Raw genomic sequence first — 6946 nt, forward strand, 5'->3', positions numbered from 1 at the left:
CTAGCCAAATAGCATTAAACACATGAATAATTGCCACGTTTAGCAGCACCTTACAGTGAGCATGTCAATTCCTATTACAAATACTCGAAATGTCCTCCCAAGAAGAAATACGCAAACTAAAATTGAAAATAGAACCAATCCAACTCCAAATCTTCGCCGCATATGCACAATCAAAGAAAAGGTAAGAAGAACTCTCTACATCCCCATTGCAAAGACTGCATTTGGAAGGGAAATAAAAGGACCGCCACTTTAACTGCTCGTCGGTAGAAAGCTTATTAAGAAAAAATCTCAAAACCAAGAAGGATTTAGAGGGAGAACAAATTTGGACAAAATCCACCTCCACCAATTAACACAATTCCCAAAACTTCTCTTGAAATCATAACCATCCTTGAGCGAGAGGTCTCCCAAAATCGTGAGGTTCCAAACTCTCTTATTTGGCTTAAATCGATCGGTATGTGACTATTAACAATTATGACTTGGACAGACAGAGGAATATCGAAAATGCTGCAAAAGTTCCAGCCGGTGTCTGAAATGAAGGAGCTAAGAGCAAGTCTTCAAGCAAAGTACATTTCCCCATATCTAAGAACAGCGGAGCACCGCACCAGAAATCATACCAGAATCGAATTGACTCACCATTACCGAGCAGGCAAGATGAATTATCAAAAATTGTTGGAATTTCCGCTTTAACACTCGACCAAATCGAAGAGTGGATATGGTACTTGATGAATTTGTTAGTTCTCATAACCCGATTCCTCATAAGGGTGGCCCAGGGATCCTCAGAGGAAACAAAATCCCAAGCAAGCTTCAAATTTGTCGTTGCATTAAGATCAAGAAGAGATCTAATGCCAAGGCCTCCTTCTGAAAAAGGCTTGCAAAGATTTTTCCAAGCCACCTTGAGTGTTTTACACTTAGAAACATCCCCGCTCCAAATGAAATTACGGGCAGCTCCCTCAATTTTCCTTAATAACGAAACAAGCCAAGAATAAACAGACATGGAATGGATAAGCATACTTTGTATGGAAGACTTGACAAGCTCCACTCTGCCCACGAATGATAAGAGACATCTTTTCCAAGAAGCAAGCTTAAGGATAATTTTATCTGCAATAGGGAGAAGGAATTTCGCACAAGGCTTTCCTTTAAAGATTGGAATGTCGAGATAATTAAACGGAGTTGTACCAACATTGAATCTTGTAAACTAAAAAAAAAAGAGTGAGAGAGAGGAGTATTAGAGAGAGTGATAATTGAGGGTGAGAAATTTTTGTATTATCTTATTATTCATTACAAACACACCAGTGGAATATATAGGGATGGGCCCAATTTTTTTTTTCATAATGTATTTCTTCTGTATAATATAAAAAATCATTATTTTCTCTTTAAATACATCACTTATTATTCTTATAATATTAAAATTACAAAGACATACTCAAATATACAACATATTCTTTAATTAGTAATTACCACAAATTTTGCTTAAAGAATGCTTAAAGAATGATTATCTCCTCAAATTTTAAACTTATATTATAATATATTAATATCTTATTAAAATAAATGAATCCACTGCAACTATTCAGGGAATGAAATTTATGACTTAACTATTCCATAACTTTACAACTTTGGCAATTTAATGGAGGAATGAATAATTAAAATATTATATTTTTAGAGAGAGAATGGTTGCTTTAGAGATAGATAAGAGTGAAAGTTACAAAGTCGCCATAATCCAAAGTCACCCAAACCCTTCCCAACCTTTGAGTATTCTGCGTTAGTGTTTTTTTAGGACCACGCTAAATGTTACGTAAATTTTTTTAAGGAAGTATAATAAGTGTTATGGGTATAATAACATGTGTTATTAATGAATACATACTCAAAAATTAGTGGAGGCATCAGCCTACATTCAATTGAACATGAGTTTGTCTCTGGGAATATATATACAACATTTGGATATAAAAGCATCAAACAAAAACCAAAAAAAAGAAAAATGTCGGACCTATAACCGGTTACAGTTGACAAATAACATAAATTAACTATCATGTGTAACTGGTTAGGTGAACGAGTTTATATTTGTTTTGTGTTTTTTAGGTGAACGAGTTACATTCACACTCCGCTGCTCGACCTTTGGAGACTTATGCTTGGGAATGGAGCGGAAATAACAAGCTCTTAAGAAAAAAAAATCAAAGAGTGTGGTTTGTGTTTTAAAGAAATGCATGAGGAAGACCTAAGCTAAGGGGGGAAGCTTGCTACCTAATGTTATCATACAAAGGGTACAAGTCTAAACTAAACTATCAACCTACGAAGGAGAGGGAAGGCAAACAAGAGTATCACACAAACGAGCTCCGCTCGTAAAGCAAACAAAACCAACGGTACTGACCGAATGGTAGAAAAGCGGTCCCGCCATAGCCAAGGGGAGCAGCTCAACCCAAGTCAACCAAGCATTAGACCTCGCGAAAATGATCGGGCCATAGACAAGAGGGCGGACCCCTCTCAGCAACCAAGCCGTCACAGATCGTAAAGGAAAACGGTGCGCGCGTACACCGAGCATCAACGTCGAGCGACACGAGCTATAAGAAAGGCGGGGGTCCGGCTGCATGAACCCTTTTCCTGACATACTCGATAACAAGATCTTGTGCAGGTTCAAAAGCAAGAGACGCGAAGCGTGCGCATAATGAACAGACTCGATGAGACTAGGCGGGGGTTGATTGCTAACCCTTTCCGCGTGCCTTCCATGAGGACTTAACGGAGTGCCATATAGGACTTATTACACCGTGACTCCCTGCCGCAAAGCACAAATGTAAACACACCAACAAAAACAGAGCCTCTTTCGAGGGCTTGGCCAGATGCATGTCTAAGTCCTACTTCTCATGTTAAAGGATGATGCGAGAAAGCGGTAAAAGGGACAAAGAGACAATACTGAACGGATAGCAGATCCGCAATGAGCTAGTAAGCGTAAGCAGAGAAGTCCGAAATACTTCGCGTAAGCTAGCATCAAGCAAAGCAAGTCAGAAAGCGTCGTCGTGAAAATAAATCATGAGCGACATGCGGTACACGTCGAGCATAACCACATAAGCAACCTGCAAGAGAACACAAGCCAGACAATGCAGGAATATACATCTCAATGAATGAGAGATCGGGTGAATCGCATCGGAAATAGGTTCGTGTCCCACAAATAAAGTGGAACACGACGCAAATCAATCGCACCGGAAGAGAATTCGTGTCCCACAAATAAAGTGGAACACGGAGCAATCGAAGGCTCTCTCAAAATACCTCGCACATCTCAGCAAACAAATCAGTAGTAACAAGGCAAGCGCTCACCGCCATAGAAAATACTAGCAATTAAGTTCTAAGTAAATTCTAAAACAAAATCTAACAAGATTAAATTGTTTTTCATGACATTTTCATCTAAAAAATAATAGAACAAAACTATGTAACAAAAGCATTTAAAATCTAACAAAGAAAATATTACATGTTTTTGTATTACATTTTCATATGGAAATAATATAACAACTATGTAACAAAACAATTAAATCCTAACAAGGTGAAGATATTACATGTTTTTATTCATTTTATTATGTCAAAAAAAACAAAACTCAATGACTTTATATTCTATTATCATGTCAAAATATAACAAAAATATCAAGTATTTATCATACTAAAAGAGATAGGAAATAAACTAGTAAAAAAAACTAATCTAAAATAGAAAACTTATGTACACAGGGGGGTTTAACACTGAGATCAGGGGTGCAGTCTAGGTGGAGGGCGCAGGGCCCAGCCAGAATTGGCCCAACGTGATGATTTTTGCTTTTGTTACAACCAAACAATGGAGGTGTATGGGCCAAGAGGTGGTGTAAACTTAGCAAATTCGTGTAGAGCCCAACAGCAATATTGATCCAATTTTCAGATTTTATTAACCAATTTATCATTATCATCAAATTAAGACTAAACAAATCAGATTAAAGTTCAATTAATGACAATAAACCAGATTAAAACCAAGTGGAAATTAAAAAGGGATTAGGGTTATGTACGTGAATTGAAGCCATTCACGTTCTGAAGCTTCTTTTCCCGAGCAAACATGGCGGCGGCGGTATTCAAGTTCTTTTCTCCGCTCTCTCACCGATTCAAAGTTCGGCCACCACACTCAAAAGATCTCTCTCACTCGCCTTCCTCTTATCTCAATGAGCAACAAAACGAGCATAGATCGGAGTAGAAGGTAGGTCGAAAAGTGGACTCCCTTTCCGGAGCAATTCCGGTGGTTCTTCGAGTCCGATGAAGGTGATAAGAGAGCCAGCGAAGATCTTCTCGAACGGTAATTCTCACTCTCGTTTTTATTCTTCCTTTCCCTCTTCTTCTTCTACTCGCGATCTAAATCCTTGCGCGGTGGTATTGTTGCAATTGATGATGAATATTGAGTGAAGGTTGAATCGATTGTTAATGATTTGGTGTTGTTGCAGTTGATGATGAATATTGAGGATTAGAGTTATCGCCCCTGCGCTGAATTGCAGATGGATGAACGAAGGTTATTGGCGATGCGAAGTCGAAGTGGATGATGAAGATGATTGAAGCGACCGTAATTATTGAAGTGGAGCAGATTGTTGAATTTAGTCGAAGATTGCTGCAAATCGATGAAGATAGTGAGAGCATTCAAGAGAGGCTCGATGATGAACTCCGATTGAAAATGGCGAGGATCAAGATTTAGAGCAAGAGATTTCTGTTATGAGATGATGAATTGATGAAGAGTGGTTCTGCGATGATGAAGACTCCAGAAGAAGATTGAGCAAGAGCAAAAGTTTGTTACGGATTCGGTTACACTCTCTTCTCCAATTTTGTTTTCTGTTATCAATCTTTGTTGATTTTCTTGTTGTGAGGTTTCTAAGATTTTCTGCAGATCGATGATGGTCATTCAATGGTGGAGCGATGAAGTTTATGAATGGTGAAGTTTTCTGTTATGAGGTGAAGATTGAATCAAGAGAGGTTTTTGGTGGTTGTTCGAAGATGAGAGGAAGATTGAAGAATGAATGGAGAGAAGAAGATGAAGATTCGGTTACAGGTCTTTTTTTCTTTTTCCTTTTCTCTTCTTTTTTTTTTGCCTCTTCTGTTATCGATTCTTTTTTTGTTATAATGTCAATCTCGTTTTTTCTGAGCTTTTTCTTCCGTCGCAGAACGTGTCCGTGAATTGTGCAGGGATCAGTTTTGTTTGATATCTAACCGGGTTTTTTATGGTTTTGACGCCGCGGTTTTTGTTATGAAAACTCTTCTTTTGTTATGAATCGATGCTGTGCATTTGGTTAGAGTTTTGTGAACCGGTTTTCAGTCCTTCCTTCAATGCAAGTCCGGTTCTGGTTTGATTGTGACCAAGGAGTTTTATGCTTCCGTATGGTTCTCAAAGGTGTGGACGTAAATAGCCCTGGATGCAGCACTTCAGCTATAGAGAGAAGAATCAGTTATATGAAATAGAACGAGGGATTGGAAGGTGATCATCACAGCAATGGATTCCGCAGCAGACCCAATTTCCCTCTTCAGCTTTTAGAAGAAATAAAATCCATCCTTTTATTTTGTCTTGTCCATGATGTAAAGTTCTTTGGTTAAGCTCTTTTGTAATTTTGCATATTTGGATTGAAATTTGGTGATGAATTTTGTAATGAGTTTGGACTCTTCTTTAATTTGGATGGTGATGGACTTTTGAATGTAATTTGGATAACATAACTTTTAAATTTCTTTCCCACCAAATGCATTTCAATTTGAGTTTTTAAGTTCCATGTTCAAATTGTACCAACACTCGTAATACAAACCAACCAATGAACGAACGCTTCTGAAATCTTGATAACAAAGAAATATGACTGGAACACATAATTTGGACTTTGAACCATGATGAACGCCTTAAGCTTGAGATGATTCATACACTCCACATAAACTCGAATTAAGTCTTGGTGCAACATCTCCAGAATCATGACTTGCATCACACTCACTCAATTAAACCGAACTGCCTTGCAAGAACGAGAACTTTTCATTATTTTCCTTTTGATTTTCGAACGACGAAATAAACGCCATTCATAACTTATAGCACAGAAAAAGAGGGCAAATTTTGGGGTGCAACACAATCTCAAATTTCCTTCACTAACTAGTTCCCTAAAGTAGTGAAACCTCATCTCAATATACTTGCTCCTTCCATGTATAATTGGATTTTTAGCAAGATTAATTGCAAAAACATTATCAACCAGGAGTGTAACAGCCTCACCCTCATTGCTGCTTAGCTCCTCCAATAGATTCATTAGCTACACGGCTTGACACACGCACGTAATGAAGCGGCAATATACTTGGCCTCACAAGACGAGAGTGTTACCACTAGTTTCTTCTTCAAACACCACAAACAAAGTTACTATTAAAGTTACACACACTAGTTCTCATAATAACAACACCATAACCAAACAAAGAGAAAGAAGGAAAAGGAAAATCGGAATCGAAAAAAAAGATTTACGCCACCGAGAACCAAACACATCGCCAAACACGTTATTGTCGTCCAACTTTTGGCCACACATCTCTGACCACCTTCTTTCATTATTACGCATCCACCTTATTGTTAGAGTCATCATCATCACACACCCATTAGTCACGCAGACCCTCCATACGCTAGAAAATCACGTCGGCTCCCTTCCGCTCGCTTATCACCGCCTCCGCGCCACCCTCCCCATAATCGTCGACCACCATAGAAGAATTTTTAGTATTGTTGTTCAAGAGAGAGAAGAAGAGGTTTGTGTTTTGGCTGAGAGAGTGAATAAGCGGTTTCATGTATTGGAAGAGGGGAGTTTTTTCTTGTTGTCATTTGGTCTCGATCAGGGAGTGAAGGAAGGGTACAACATTTAATCCATTATTTTTTAATTTAATCTCTATGTTTTTTATTTAATTTTTTTCTTTTTTGGTTTTAGATCCTTTTATTTAATCCGTTGAGTTTGCGAGA

At 38.2% G+C, this 6946-nt stretch overlaps 1 long non-coding RNA gene across 2 annotated transcripts; it reads left to right on the plus strand.

Moving 5' to 3' along the window:
- Positions 1-3934: 3934 nt before the first annotated feature.
- LOC131653389 (uncharacterized) lies at positions 3935-6081 on the plus strand. 2 transcript variants are annotated; one of them, XR_009299062.1, is made up of 3 exons: positions 3935-4297; positions 4443-5038; positions 5151-6081. It is a non-coding gene; the product is annotated as an uncharacterized LOC131653389 (long non-coding RNA). The 2 variants fall into 2 exon arrangements; XR_009299061.1 differs by having other exon boundaries at positions 3939-4297; positions 4443-4793; positions 4877-6078.
- Positions 6082-6946: the final 865 nt, after the last annotated feature.

Source organism: Vicia villosa, linkage group LG2, assembly GCF_029867415.1.
Source record: "Vicia villosa cultivar HV-30 ecotype Madison, WI linkage group LG2, Vvil1.0, whole genome shotgun sequence".
NCBI classification, from domain to species: domain Eukaryota; kingdom Viridiplantae; phylum Streptophyta; class Magnoliopsida; order Fabales; family Fabaceae; genus Vicia; species Vicia villosa.